Source organism: Ursus arctos, unplaced genomic scaffold (genome assembly GCF_023065955.2).
Source record: "Ursus arctos isolate Adak ecotype North America unplaced genomic scaffold, UrsArc2.0 scaffold_5, whole genome shotgun sequence".
NCBI classification, from domain to species: domain Eukaryota; kingdom Metazoa; phylum Chordata; class Mammalia; order Carnivora; family Ursidae; genus Ursus; species Ursus arctos.
The window spans coordinates 19633950-19650149 of NW_026623067.1; the positions used below are offsets into that span (position 1 = coordinate 19633950).

The following is a 16200-nucleotide window of genomic DNA, read 5'->3' on the forward strand; positions in this document are numbered from 1 at the left end:
TTTTCCTAGAGAGGTGATGGATATGGTAGTTAGATACTCAGGCTCTGGAGCCGGAGCTGAGGTTTGAGTCCTGGCTGTATCACATATGTGCTGTGTGATCTTCAGCAAGTCACTTAACCTCTCTGTGCCTTGGTTTCTTATTTGTAAAACAGGAATGATACTAATAATATCTATCTCATAGAGTTGACATGATGACTTAATGAGTTAATATTTATTATGTGCTCATAATAGTGCCTGGTACATACTCAGTATTGTTAAAATGCCTATTAAATAAAATTAAAAATAGTTCATGACACTCATGATATAAACACATACCCTGACTCAATATGCTTCCCACTCAGCTTTACTTCCAGTTGCTTCTCCACATCCTATCTTTGTAAGTATTGGAACTACATGCAAAAATCACAACTTAACCGAGATAATCATTTCATTTTATGAGTAGAATTTCAGTTTAAATCTCCAGTATTTGGATTTCAAATTAAGTGTATGATCAAGCATTAATGGTGTGATGATGGTTACCTTTAAAATAGGAAATATTCTTACAAAGAAATTTTCATTCCTTTTGAGGCGGTGAGGAATTATTTATTATGTATTAAATTTTTGCTCTGCAAAGCAATAGCAGATTGATGAGCTGCTGGGGCCTGAATTATTCTCCAGGCTGAAAGATGCCTTTTGGTGGTATTCATCACCTAGCCCAGAAATGAAATAGACACAGGAGAGCCTTGCTTCTGACAATGCCCTGCCCCACCCAGCCCCATCCAGCCCCCACCAGCTTGCACCGGGCAAAGGCAGAGCTCTCCCTGAAGGGTGAGGAAACCAAAGGTTCCCTACCCAGGTTGTCTTCATCTGTCTGCAGTGTCCGTCAAGGTTCCTTATCTACACTGATGTTAGAGTTTGAATCAAGTATTAGAGTGACACTTAAAATGCCATTTTAAACCAGATATAAGCACATTTCTCATCCTGAAAAATCCTTGTGTAACTGATGTTCCTCTCAGGGACACAGTTCCACACCACTGACCTCACTCGGCTCCTGGTCTTCCTCTTCCTCCTCATCCCCTCCTCCATCTGACTGTCTTATGTGGTCTCATATAAGAAGAAATTGCCAGGACCCCGCACCCTTTTCAATAAATTACTACTTCAATAAAAGTATTAAATGCTGGCTTTAAAAACTGAAGCATGGATACTTTCTGACTGGTGATTAACTATATTTACGGAGGAATGATACTCATTTTCATTTATCCAGCATTAAACGGGACTCTGGGGATACAAGAGTGGAGACTACATTTTGATAGGAGGGACGGACAAGACACAGGGTTCACAGTTATGATTATATTAAATTATGGAATCAAATGAAAGGCTAGCGAAACACCAGAAGAGAACCTACTTTGGAGCAGGGGTTTTCTTTTCTTTCTTTTTTTTGGGGTGGGGGGAATAAACAAAAAGCTTTTATTAGGCAGCTATCACCAGGGGAGAGCGCAAACACAGTCCCCCACGACCACAAATTATGCAGTCGAGTTACCCGCTTTTGGGGAAATCACAGGGGTCAGCACATCCGCAGTGCAATGGACAAGCCTCAACCCGAGAAAACCACCTGCCTGACCATCGTGTCTCCCCTGCCAGGTAAGTATGGAGGAGCATGGGTTTCCAACCTCGGCCATCACATTAGAATCTCCCAGGGAGCTCTGAAAACTCCCAGACACGGCTCAGATCAACTAAAGGATGTCTGGGAGGTAGGATCAGGCACCAGTTTTTAAAGTTCCCCAAATGACTCTAAAGCACAGCTGAGAATGAGAGTTAATTGCTTTACTCTTCCAGGAAAAAAAACAAAAAACAAAAAAAAACACTGTATAGAGCTACGAACACCTAAAAGCAATTTGGTTCCTTTCTGATTAAATTTCAGTTATTGTTATTACTGGTTGTATGACCTTAAGCAAGCAATTTAACCTCCCTACATTTCAATTTCCTCATTTGTAAAATGGGCATAATACCCTCTTTCTGTGCCCACTGTATTGAATAAGATTATGCATGTCAAGTGCTAACCACAGTAACTGACACCTAGAAACTGTCGCATAAATGTCAGCTGCCCATGGTGTCATTGCTGCTGTTGCTCTCTCTGTCCTTTTTATTGTTCCTCTATCTGTTCTGTTGCAGAGGCCTGGAATCCCCTCAGGGCGTCAAGCTGTCCACCACACAAACTCGGAATCAGCGCTTGGGGAGGATTTTCTTGGGCCTGTAACAACCTGCAAAAATTTACCTTCAGATTTCTCCCTGTTGCTTGTACCTCCCCTGCCCTGTTTTTTCTGTTCTACACGCTTCCTTCTCGCCTTGAAGAAAAACAATTGCCAACCTGTGCCCAAAAGGGACAGGAGAGTACAAGGTCCCCTGGGGCCATGAGACCCTGTGAGGATAGCCCTTTTCCTGCCTTTATCCCTTCCAGATCCTCTGACAGCTACCTTTCCCAGCTCGTTCTGGGATCCTCTTCCTTGATTAATGCCCCATCACCAGTGAACCTATCTCTTTGCTCATCAGATGAGGAAGCTTCTACTTTTCTTTCCTAACCTCTGATGCAACATCAGAAAACAAAAACAATATCTACTTTTTTTCCAAGCATGCAATTTGGATACATATTTGTGTGTGTGTGTATATACACACACACACACACACATATGTATATATATATATACACACACATATATAATAATGGCATGCACCATTTCCACACAACTTCCAAATTTCTTATCTTCAAAATGAAGATAAAGTCTACAATCATCATCAGACCTTTATTTAGAACATACGGCTGCTTGTGGTAGAGATATAATACCACCACACCCAAAAACCCGTCTCTGTGACAGAATTATGATGGCATGCTTATCTTTGGTGATATCAGATGCAAGAAAATGATGTTCCTAAAACTGATAGAGGCAGACACACACTGAAGCATGTGGCCACGTAGCTGTGCATAGCTGCTTTTGTGTGACAGAATTCGTCCTGTGTCTGAAGACTCTCAGGCATGTGCTCAGAGTCCTCGCCAGCATTACTCAGAGTGAGTTACAGCCAGCAGCCCCCTATGTGATAGATTATTAATATTCATTTTCATTTCAAATCACTTCTCTTGGTTTCACATATAAGGGCTGAGATCCACTGTGGTTAGCAGAGTGGAGGAAGCAAATAACCAGTATGTCAAATTGATGTACTGTCGTAGTAAGCACACCGTCCCCACCACTACGGTGGGAGCCCAACCTTGGACGCCACGCAGACAATTATGAAGCATCGATTACTAAATCATGAGAGGCTAACGCATACCATCGCTTTCAAATTTGTAAAGATGACCAAAAAATACGACAGAACCCCACAGGTGGATGTCGACCTCCCTATCCACAAGAAAGCACTGACCACTTGCAAACAGGCGGTAGAGTCAAAAGGGCCCTCGGATTCAGAAAATGCAGATGCATGGAAGTTTTTCTTCTTCTCCTTTTTCCTCTTATTCCTTATCTCTCTATAACCCAAGACTGTTCCCCTCCTGAGATTAGGAATAGGGTACATGCTCTCTGATCTAGCAATTTGACTCCAGAGATATGACCTCTCAATAAATTGCCTGATATAGATTGGATTAGAAACATCGAAGGAACTGGTAACCCGAGACCTTTACTCCAGTTCACAGATAGAACAAGATGGGCCACAGCAAAACAAATGAAAGCCAAATACAGTGACAGCATAAGGACATTTTTCAGACCTCAAAATATTGTCAATTGCAGTTGAGAATTAAAATTTCACTCTTGGGGCACCTGGATGGCTCAGTTGGTTAAGCGTCTGACTCGATTTGGGCTCAGGTCATAGTTTCAGTGTTCTGGGATCAAGCCCCACATCTGGCTCCATGCTCAGCGGGGAGTCTGCTTGAGATTCTCGGTCTCCCTCTCCCTCTGTCCCTCCCACCACTCTCTCTCTCTAATAAATAAATAAATCTTAAAAATAAAATAAAATAATATAATATAAAATAAAATTTGGCTGCTGCATTAGCCATTTAAGTATTTGTGCCAAATCAAAAACAAAGTATGGCATCCTATACTCTACCAATTTTCATTTTTTCTCTTTAAATGATCATAAAATAAAGGATCTATCCTGAAAACCGACATGATTAATGTAACAGCTGCAAGACAGCCACCGACTGGTTGGTGCAAGTACCAGTGAGAGAAAATGCAACATATTTGAGACACACATTTCAGGATGCTCTTTAACCTGGCTGATTTCTGTTGTTTGGAAGATGCACTCTGGCAAAGAAGAGTTGCCTCTGGGCACATATTACACAGTGAAATAGAAAGAGACAGTACCTGCCAAAAGAATTCATAACCCTCAGGAAGAAGACAAACAATCCCACACTCACACCTTATTAGTATGCATAAGTATACAATCTAATTGTGCAAAAAGGATTTAATATTCTGCGTACTGATGTTCCACTGAGTTAAGCATCAATGAGCACATACAGGAGAACTCAGTGACTTCAGAAAAATTTCCCGTAACTTTCTAACTAAAATCTATGGTTTATAAGTTATCAGCAGGAAATGCACTACCTGCCAGGGTTTGAGTAAATATTCCGGCTCATCTTGACCTCAGGTGTCGCAGTATGCCCAAGGACAAGCAATAATCCTTGAGGAATGTGCTGATAGCTGGCTCGCATTGCTTAAAAATGGAATGCCCTCAAGGAAATATCCTGGGTCCAAGCACATGGTGCCTCAGAATCCCCTAGGCACGTGCTTCTCTCCCTTTGGTTTCAGAGAGTAAGTGCGGTACAGAGTTCTAACATATTCTTTTTTTAAAAAGATTTTATTTATTTATTTACATGTCAGAGAGAGTGAATGCACCCAAGCAGCGGGAGGGGCAGAGGCAAAAGCAGGCTCCCTGCTGAGCAAGGAGCCAAAGGCGGGACTCCATCCCAGGACCCTGGGATCCTGACCTGAGCTGAAGGCAGACGCTTAACCTACTGAGCCACCCAGGCACCCCTTAACATATTCGTTAAGACTCCAGTGTATGATACCATTAAAATATCTCAGATGCACAAGCAAATTAGGGGAGAACGAGTGATTCTAGCAAATTATCAGTGGCACAGACTGGGAGTAGCTCGTGGAGATAACCCAGGAATACATTTCAGTACACAACTCCAGGGTCACTCTACCAAAGGAATTGGGAGTGCTTCTCCCAGGTCACAGGGTAAAAACTTCTGGAGGGACTAAAGAGTGGAAACCCCAGGCCGCCTCCCGAAGTACCACTGTATCTATTTTACAGAGAGATTTCACGTAGGATTTCGTGAAAGTCTGAGAACACTGGCCTCCGTTACTTTGACAGAACTCAAATTGCCTTAAAAAACGGTGTTTCCTCTACTTATGATCTTTTCTACCGGTTCAGGAAAAGTAAAGGAAAAACGTAGAGACATACACCATGCATAGATACAAGTCACACAATGGGGTAAGGGCTGAGCTCCTTAAACGTGCGTAATTGCAACTAATCAGCCTAACAACCCTCTCCTGGGGTTGTCAGTATCCCAACGTGCCAACGCTCCGGGAAAACTGAGATCCAGAGAGGTGCAGGGGCTCCCTGGGGAAGAGCAAGCTAGGAGGCTGGGACTCTAACTCCAAGATCTGTGCCCTGGCGACCACATCTTGCTTTGCAAGACGCAGGACTCGCGACAGCAAGGAGCTCTCTCGAGCGCTGCGCCATGGCAATCTGCTGAAATTAAAATCCGATCATTTGGGGTTAAAATCTACACCGTCTTGTTCCAGATTCAACTATAAACAGCAGCAGAAGCCAAAGAGTTGACAACTTTCTCCCCGTGAACTTCTTTTTCAGTAGATCATTGAATAGACTGTTCAGCTCCCTCTCATTCGGGGGAGTAACGCAGAATCTCAGATGAATCCGCAGGCAGCCCCCATGCAGTTCCTTCCCCACAGCCGCAGGAGGCTGTCATTTCCTCCTGCCCCTGGCTAGGCCTTTCCTCCTCTCCACACACCTTCAATTCTAAGACCCTGCTTCACTGTGGAGGGGCAGGTGCAAGCCCGGAGAGCCAAAGCGTCTGTGTCCTTTCCCATTTTAAGTGAGGGCTCCGGGGTAACATAGGAGAATTCCACGCTCAGAATTTTTCATGCAGTATTTTTGTGAAATCACTGCTTTCGTATTTTGTGTCTGAGGGGATCCTGAGCCTGCTCTGTTCCATCTTCCCATTCCCCTTTCTCACCCCGCCATCACCACGATATCCTCAAGTGCCGGCAAAAGGAGTGCAACGTACAACCGCCACTTGATCCACGTTCAAGAGGTGCCTTTTGAATATAAAGATTCTGCAGCTGTGCCAGCTCTGAAGGCCTTTCTCCTACTTCGTGCTGCCATCTCGCGTCCTCCTCGCTCAGTGCCATCCAGTGGGGCCAAGTCCTCCACCCCGTGACAGAGAAGCAAGGAAGAACAGGAAAGAACAAAATGAAAATACATGGGGACAAAAGGAGAAGAGCAGAGAAGGGTGGTGTTTAAGGTTGTAAGAGGGCCCCCTCTGCGCGTCGTATGTAACGTGGAGAGAGAAAGCTCAGCAGCGGGGAGTATCTGGGTGCTATCAAGGTGAATAAATGCATCCAGCAGACACACACAAACGAGGCAAGAACCATTAAGCAGAATTAGAATTTTTGAACACCAACCCTGGGCCGAGCCTAGATATCCTTGCAGATCTGTCTAAACCACTCCGTACACGGTTATAAAACGAAGAAACAGTTTCTCTCACACCCAAGGATCTCAATATCCGGAGAGTCTAATGAGACCACGGCCTGACCCATTGACTTCTTCTCCCCTCTAGGAGCCAGACGGTAGGTGGAACTCACCCAAATGAGGTCTGAAATGACGAGGGGATTCTGATTATCGCCATCACTCCTTTCTCCGGTTTCCATACATGATGGAGGTGAGTAATAAATCAGCAGACTTAACTACCCAGCTGACACACAGTGTTACTCACCTCCTGGTCACTCCGAACAGCGACGCGGATCTATCGTGGGGAATGTCAGAGTCTCCGGGTACCACTGTGACATTCCGAAATGGTCACAGACATGGCTGCAAAAGCATATCCAGTAAGACGGGCCAACTTCAGCTCAAAGGTTAATTCTTTCAGCAGCTGAAAAGTCTGTCCTCTCAGGCATATCTCCGAGTCCGAGAACTTACTACGTAAGGCGCAGTCTCATTGGGCATGCCGAGTAAATAACCTCTCTGAGAACGTAGCATGAAGAACTGCTATGCAGACGGGGTCGAAGCAGGTGAACGAGCTAAGGGGAGGAGGCAGTCAGGTAGAAGGTCGCTTTGGGGTGTAATTTATGGTGCTTTAATCATCTGGGCATGTCCAGTGTTAAGGGAGCTGTTTGCTTGGCACGGGGCGGGGACTAACAGAGGCACCCATGGAGGAGACCTCAATGTAAGGAGGCCAAAATTCCACCCCAGCAAACTCGGGGGATGATGGCAAAGGGGCTGCAGGGTCACAAAGGCCAGGCATGAGGCAGCCTAAGAAAGGGCTTAATTATCTAGCCATTCTCATTTGAATTGGAGGTAGCCAGCAGGAGGAGTATGCTGGACCACAAATTAGGTGAGTTGGAAGGTTATTCCGTCTGAGATCAGAAATAGAGGTGAGGCAGAGCCTGCTGGGGGCAAAATATCAAAGGTCCTCTTGGCCATCAGGGGGTTCCCCTTCCTACTGTGGACCAGGCCATTCCCATGACCTCACACTTCAGTAGGTCTTAATTTCTGGCACCACTGAAATTCTGACCTTCTTCCTCAGAGAAGAATGTCATAACCCCTGATGCCCGGAGAACTTTAATCAGTACAGTTTTAAATATATTTTACTGCAAATTGAGTTTTACTGCCAAACGCTGTTTTATAACAATGCTCTTTTTAAGAAAGCCTCACTCTAACAAAAACATGTTTCTCAGGGCACCTGGGTGGCTCAGTCGTTAAGCATCTGCCTTCGGCTCAGGATGTGATCCCAGAGTCTTGGGACCGAGCCCCGCATCGGGCTCCCTGCTCAGTGGGAAGCCTGCTTCTTCCTCTCCCCCTCCATCTGCTTGTGTTTGCTCTCTCGCTGGCTGTCTTTCTCTCTGTCAAATAGATAAATAAAATCTTAAAAAAAAAAAAACATGTTTCTCTCGCGGCCACCATCCTCACAGTTCACAGAAGGAACGTCAGGGGCAGAATCATTCAACAAGACATTTCCGGCTGGAAATATTCATCCTGACTCCTCCTTCAGTTATGTTCCCAGAGAAACCCTCCTCCATCCTCTGAAAATATCCCTAATCCTTGACAGAAAAGCCTGAATAAGTATATTAGCACTACATTATGCCCTAAGTCACTAAATCACAGTAGAGAAATTGGTGTAGGACAGAGTTTAAAGAATTTTAGCCACTCAACTATTTTTTTTTCTTTTTTCAGGGGGGGAGGGGCAGAGTCTTTTTTTAAAGATTTTTATTTATGTATTTGAGAGAGAGAGAGAGAGTATGAGTGGGCAGAGAGACACAGGCAGAGGGATACGCAGATTCCCTGCTGAGCAGGGAGCCTGATGCAGGGCTCAATTTCAGGAGCCTGAGATCATGACCTGAGCTGAAATCAAGAGTTGGACACTTGGGGCGCCTGGGTGGCTCGGTCAGTTAAGCGTCTGTCTTTGCTCAGGTCATGATCCCAGAGTCCTAGGATCAAGCCCCGCATTGGATTCCTTGCTTGGCAGGGAGCCTGCTTCTCCTTCTCCTGCTCCCCCTGCTTGTGCTCTCTCTCTCTGACAAATAAATAAATAAAAATCTTTAAAAAAAAAAAAAAAGAGTTGGATGCTCCACCGACTGAGTCCCCCAGGCGCCCCTACCACTCAACAATGTAGAGGGTGTTATTTCTACTGCACTATTAAGTGCAGACACACATCCAGTGGGTAAATACTCTAAACCTGAACTACATAAATTCTCCCTGAAATACACAAACTCCACCTAAAATATGTAAAGTGCATACCTGAACTATCTAAACAATCCTAGCAAAAGTAATCCCAGAACCTTATATCCTCATTTGTCTTTTGGTTGCAAGATAGTTTCACACTCACCTATGACATTTCCTAAGATATTTCGATCTCCTACGTCTGCCATAAATGAGAAAAAATAATAATCTATTTGATATTATAGGTCTTTGTAGTAACTTCGAGAATTTATTCTATAAACATTTAGATTCAATTAGTCAAGATTTATTTCTGCAGTAGAATTTAATAATTATAAGAAAATGTATTTCATTAAGGCTATGCTTAATCTTAATAAATAATATTGGTCATTTAAAATTAATAATTGATAATTATTGATGATGCTTTCAATTTTTCATATCTTAGAGGTAGCCAGTGTCATGAATCTTGCTATTGCAGTAATATATTATATTCTGTTCTAAAATATACTCCAACTAAAATATATGTACATTCCTTTCTTTACTGTGAGGTGTTTTTTTTTTTCTTTCAGTTTAGAATACATTTTGAGTTCAGTGTTGGGGTGGAGGAAAGAAAAATCTATACTGCTTCAGTGAAGCTCACTGGGGGAAAAGGATATGAATAAGAATAAACTCCAGTAATTTTACCCCTTCATTAAAACCCATCATTTTGGTATTTCTTGAGGTTGGGAGTTGGGGGGGGGGGGTGGGTAGGAGTGGCTCTGTCTTTCACATCACAGTAGCTGACTTACCAAATGGAGAACAAGCAGGTGGAAAATGCAGCCTGACCCAGGACAATAGCTCAGGATAATACATGCCACTGGGTGGATTAAAAATTTATAAGATATTCTTCCATCTCTGCTTAGAATACAAATGAATATTTTCTTGTCTCATGTAAAATGATTTCTCACTCGGAGCTGAAGAGATGTGTAACACCTTAAATTCTATGGGTTTTTGCTTTTCTAATTATATTGTCCAGGAAATAAGCTAGCCAACTAGAGGACTTGGCAAGAGTCACATTCCACATACCAACCACATATAAATAATCTCTCTTTACATAAAAATCCCAGTAGGTTAATGAATCATCGAACTTTACATCAGAAACCAGGGATATACTGTATGGTGACTAACATAATATAATAAAAAAACGTTTAAAAAAAAATCCCAGTAGGTTGGAATGGTACGGCTTCACCACACCCACGCACACACACACACGCACCTGCACTATGTCAATATAACACTTTTCATTAAAGATTTCATTCTACATCACACAATGTGCCTCTGTGTGTGTGTGTGTGTGCTGCACGTAAACTTTCACAGCATATAAAAACTAACAGCTATCTCATGTTTCCAAATGTCAGATTCATGTTTTCCCTTTGACACCAGGCGGGGACTAACAAAAGGACCCAATGAGGAGGCCTCCACGTAAAGATGCTAAAATCCACACCAGCATACTAAGGGGTTTTCCGCCAGCCATGTGTCAGTACTCTGATGGAAATCCGGTGGGGCAGTGGGTGGGGAAAGCTGGTGTATGCCCACACAGACACATCAGAAGTCTGGAGCCTGTCTTTTGCCCCATAAGTTACCTAGAAAGGAAACATTTTGTTATGGGTAGCCATGCAACTTTGTTTAAATACATCAACAGAGAAAATTAATTTTCCCCCTTAAGGCAAGCGTTGAAGGTAATCTACAAATATGTGCTATCTTTTGCAAGATGGTATTAATTTGGTTTGACCTCAGATAGTGCTGATTACCACCACTCCTTCTAATGAGGACGTGTCCCTACCCTCAGGTTCTTCCCTCCCTCCCTCCCACCCTTCCTTCTTTCCTTCCTTCCTTCCTTCCTTCCTTCCTTCCTTCCTTCCTTCCTTTTTAAGATTTTATTTATTTATTTGAGAGGGAGAGAGAGCAAGCACAAGCAGGGTGAGGAGCAGAGGGAGAAGCAGGCTCCTCGCTGAGCAGGGAGCCTGATGTGGGGCTCCATCCCGGGGCACCAGGATCATGACCTCAGCTGAAGGCAGATACTTAACCAACTGAGCCACCCAGGTGCCCCGGGTTCTTTACTTTCTTGCCTTTGTCCTGTATTGCTGCAGTTCTTATGATGGAATGCAACATCATCATAATTTCTGTGATTGGAAATAATTCTGTATATGAGTTGATTCAGAGAGGACTAAAATCATCATAGTACCTGAGCAATTTTGTGCTCAAAGATTTTTATTAAAAATAAACTACTATTTTTGAATGAAATAAAAGTGTTATTCATGCTAGCCAAAAAAGAAAGAAAGGCATTTGTAAAAGGATATGGGCAGAGAGCAGAAAGGAAAGATGTTTAAGACCAAATAAAAATTGAATTCCTATAATCATGTAGCAAGAATGAAACGTAAGCCCCAGGCTCTCAGAAATCCAAGAAAAAAGCTGAGAGTTTCAAGGTGAAATCCCAATTGAGAAGATAATTCAGCTAGCCATTGTAACCATCTGGGGTGATGAATGTAAAAATGCCTGGCGAAAGGCAACTATCAGAAGTCAAAAACGTTTCCTTACAACTAGTCTTATGCACATGCCCACGCTGTGAATTTACTAGCTATGCTGGCTGAATCCTATACCACTTGTCCCTAACCCTTGGATCAAGTCCTTGGACACAAGAAAACATTCTATCTCTGTGATTTCCAATATTACAGATAAATTCTGATAAAACTGTATCTGTATAACAATGGAATATTACTCAGTCATCAGAAAGAACGATTACCCAACATTTTCAGCAACATGGACGTGACTGGAGGAGATTATGCTAAGTGAAATAAGCCAAGCAGAGAAAGACAATTATCATATGGTTTCACTCATTTATGGAACATGAGAAATAGCAGGAAGATCGGTAGGAGAAGGAAGGGAAGAATGAAGGGGGGGTAAACAGAAGGGGGAATGAACCACAAGAGACTATGGACTCTGGGAAACAAACTGAGGGCCTCAGAGGGGAGGGGTGTGGGGGACTGGGATAGGCCGGTGATGGGTATTAAGGAGGGCACATATTGCATGGTACACTGTGTGTTATACGCAAATAATGAATCATGGAACACTACATCAAAAACTAAGGATGTACTGTATGGTGACTAACATAACATAATAAAAATTTTTTTAAAAAACTGCATCTAAAATAAACAAGAGGAGTTTATACTTAAACATTCCACTTTTTTCTAAAATCAGCTTTGACAGCTAGAATTGGGAGAGAACTATAGAAGCTGATTTAGAGCTTACTGTGAAAAACAGCATTTTAATTTGAAATGAGAATAACTCAAGAGAATCAGCTGAAAAACTATTAGAATTAATTTTTCAAAAGCTCAGTAAAAATAGTTACACGGTTCATTTTTAAAGGTCACTCCTTGCAAACTAACATAAACCAGTTAGAAAGTGTATTGGAATAATAATAACTCATATTTACAACATCAATAAAAACATGATACCTAACAATAATCCAAAGAAAAAAATGTGTATCATTTATAAGGGGGAAAAAAAACCCAACAGATAGGTTGCCGGAGAAATGTAAACACAGAAGACAAAAATGAAAAGAGATGTTATTTCCTTGGGGGAAAAAAAAGACAGTCTTGTAAAGATGTCACTTTTTTCAAAATCACTTTACAAAGTTTGTGTGATTTAAATCAAAGACTCAGAGGGATTTAATATGGAAACTTGGCAAAAATGTTTTAGTCGTCTAGAAAAACAAACAGGCAAAAAAAAGAAGAAGAAGAAGAGGAGGAGGAGGAGGAGGAAGAAGAAAGAAAATGGTAAAGAATAGAAAAGAAATTAGTTTAACCAGATCTGAAAACATATTATAAAGCTACCATCATTGAATTTGCAAGCAGGATTAAGAAAAAAATCAACTGTATAGAAACCAAACCTAGGGGCGCCTAGGTGACTCAGTTGGTTAAGCGTCTGCCTTCAGCTCAGGTCATGATCCCAGGGTCCTGGGATCGAGCCCTGCAACAGGGTCCTTGCTCAGCCGGGACTCTGCTTCTCCCACTCCTTTTGTACATGCTCTCTCTCTCTCTCTTACTCTTGCTCTCTCTCAAATAAAGAAAAGAAAGAAAGAAAGAAAGAAAGAAAGAAAGAAAGAAAGAAAGAAGGGAGGGAGGGAGGGAGGGAGGGAGGGAGGGAGGGAAGAAAGAAAGAAAGAAAGAAAGAAAGAAAGAAAGAAAGAAAGAAAGAAAGAAGAAAGAAAGAAAGAAAGAAAGAAAGAAAGAAAGAAAGAAAGAAAGAAAGAAAGAAAGGAACCCAGTGTATGGAGCTGCTATCCAACAGAAATGCAGTATGAGCCACATAGAGAATTGAAATTTCTCTAAAACTCTCGTTTTTAAAAAGTAAGGAAAAAGTGAAGTTAATTTGAATAATGTCAAATATACTACTTATATGTCATTAATATATTACATATATTTTTGTTAGACCCAAAATATTATCACTTTTACATGTCATAAATATCAAGACATTATTGAGGTGTTTCACATTCTGTTGCTATTGCTGTTGTTCTAAGGACTTGAAGTCCAGTATACATTTTTTTTTTTAAAGATTTTATTTATTTATGTGACATAGAGACAGCCAGCGAGAGAGGGAACACAGCAGGCGAGTGAGAGAGGAAGAAGCAGGCTCCCAGCGGAGGAGCCCGATGTGGGACTCGATCCCGGCACGCCGGGATCACGCCCTGAGCCGAAGGCAGACGCTTTAACGACTGCGCTACCCAGGCGCCCCCAGTATACATTTTACACTTACAGCACAGCTCAGCATGGCCTGGCCATATTTCAGGTGCTTGAGGGTCACATATAACATAAGCTACAGCGTTGGATAGTGCAGGAACAGAGCAATTGTGATTTAAAAAAAAAAAAAAAACAACCCAGGGGCATCAGGGTGGCTCAGTTGGTTAAGCAACCAACTCTTGATTTCAGCTCAGGTCAGGATCTCGGGGTTGTGGAATCCAGCCCCTCGTTGGGCTCCATACTCAGCACAGAGTCTGCTTGAGATCCTCTCTCTCCCTCTGCCCCACCTATCACCCTCTCTCTCTGTCCCTTTCTAAAAACAAACAAAACACAAATTCATTAAGTGGTCTCATATATCTCAATCAATGAGCAGTATAAGCTCCAAAGATATAAAAGAGTTAAATGTTTCAAAGAGTCAAAATTCACCAACTTTGGAATAATGTAAGTGACTCTGCCGAACGAAGGGAAGGGAAACTTGTCTGATCTTTAAAGCAACATAAGCGGTCTCAGAACACATGGTCAGTAGATTTGGTTATGGAAAATTTCGAAACTTTTTCATTTCTGAACTCAAAAGATAACTGGTAAAAGCAAATATTTGCTGTAAATATGACCAATAAGGTTTTGATAACTTCGAGGAGCTCATGTTAAATCAAGGTGCAAACTGGTAAAAACCCCAACAGATGAATGGACAAGGACAGGAACAGAGAACTTAGAAAAGAAAATAATCAAATAGAGAACCGATAAAAGGGAGGAGGGGCTCACCTCCTAATAATCCCAGAAATGCAAATTTAAACAAGAAGATGGTTTAATGCTCTCTCCTTCCACACCCAACATTTGTGTCTTCCAACTTTTCGCATCTTTGATACAACCTTTGAGGGTGTAGCTGTGATTAGCAAATGCTATGACACCATATCTTCCACCATTTGAAAGAATTCTATATACAAATCATTAGAAAATGACCAAAAATCATTGTAATGCCTGAATTATTTAGTGCTCAAAGAATTTGAGAGAAAGAAAGAATCATGGCATTCCAGAGCAGATAGGACCTCAGACACCTAAAAAACAATGAAGCAATAGGAATGAAACTGTACTTTAAGCCACATTACTTTTGTTTTCCAAACTCTCACAACCTCAAGCATCATAGGTGATCTCAAATGTCAGCTGCTGCAATGACATATAATAAAAAATAATAATAATACAAAGAATAATGATCAAAAAAAGATAAACTTCAACACCCATGTTTGCAGCAGTGAAGGAAAGCATTGGTTAAGAGGTTAAGATTCAGCCTGCCCAAATCATAATGAATGTAGTGAATGTTAATATAGTGCCTACTATGTGCTGGGTGCTGTTCTAATCACATCCTCACGATAACCCGGTGACGTAGGATTATTGATACGCCCATCTTACAAACAAATTGGGCATCTTAGGTACAGAAAGCTAAGTAACGTTTTTAGAAACACATTGTTAGTAAGAGTATGTATTAATGACTATCCTGCCCACAGGAGACATAACCACATTCTAAAAAGCAGGCTAAATGCCTGCTAATTAAATATTTAATGAATGCTTATTATGTTAGCACATTGGTTTTAAAGAGTTCCAATTTATGACATAATTGAGTGTCCTTTCATATGCTAAAGTAACACTTACGATACTGTGGAATTCCTCACATATACTAAGTAAGGTATAAAGTGCATTAAAATGACTTTATATTGGGGCGCCTGGGTGGCGCAGTCGTTAGGCATCTGCCTTCGGCTCAGAGCGTGATCCCAGTGTTCTGGGATCGAGCCCCACGTCAGGCTTTTCCGCTGGGAGCCTGCTTCTTCCTCTCCCACTCCCCCTGCTTGTGTTCCCTCTCTCGCTGGCTGTCTCTCTCTGTCAAATAAATAAATAAAATCTTTTAAAAAAATGACTTTATAAAGGGGCGCCTGGGTGGTGCAGTTGGTTATGTGCCCTCCTCTTGATTTTGGCTCAAGTCATGATCTCAGGGTCATGAGACCGAGCCCTGCATCGGGCTCTGCCCTCAGTGTGGAGTCTGTTTAAGATATTCTCTCCCTCTCCCTCTGCCCCTCACCCCCACTCTCTCTCTCTAAAATAAATAAATGAAATCTTTTTTTAAAATGACTTTACAAGATTTAGGACAGCTTTATTACATACGTGTTTGTAGAGTTTTATGGTTGTCTTATTTTTCCTTCAAGGATTCTGGTGGCTTATATCAATGAATGGCCGTCTTTAATCTGAAACACAGGCTCCCATCAGTGGTATCAGTGGAAGACTCAATGTTATTTTCATTTCCCCCTTAGCTCCAGAAAGGGGAGTTGAGAACATAACAACATTATGGAAGTGAGTATGACACAGAGAATGTCCCACAAAACAAAGGGGGAGATGAAAAGCTGGTTCTTCGCAGCCCCTTTGGATTTAGAGATGTGGGGAAAGGAGATAAGAGTCATAGCTAGTTAAAATCCTGACTCCACCGCTCACTAGCAATATGACCTTGAGC

At 42.0% G+C, this 16200-nt stretch overlaps 1 long non-coding RNA gene and 1 other non-coding gene across 2 annotated transcripts in view; both read right to left on the reverse strand.

Moving 5' to 3' along the window:
• LOC113261624 (uncharacterized) overlaps nucleotides 1–16200 on the reverse strand; it is a 341122-nt gene that overhangs the window by 194633 nt on the left and 130289 nt on the right. The gene's annotated exons all lie outside the window — the stretch shown is intronic.
• On the reverse strand, nucleotides 1465–1628 carry LOC113261966 (U1 spliceosomal RNA). Its single transcript, XR_003318570.1, has one exon. It is a non-coding gene; the product is annotated as a U1 spliceosomal RNA (small nuclear RNA).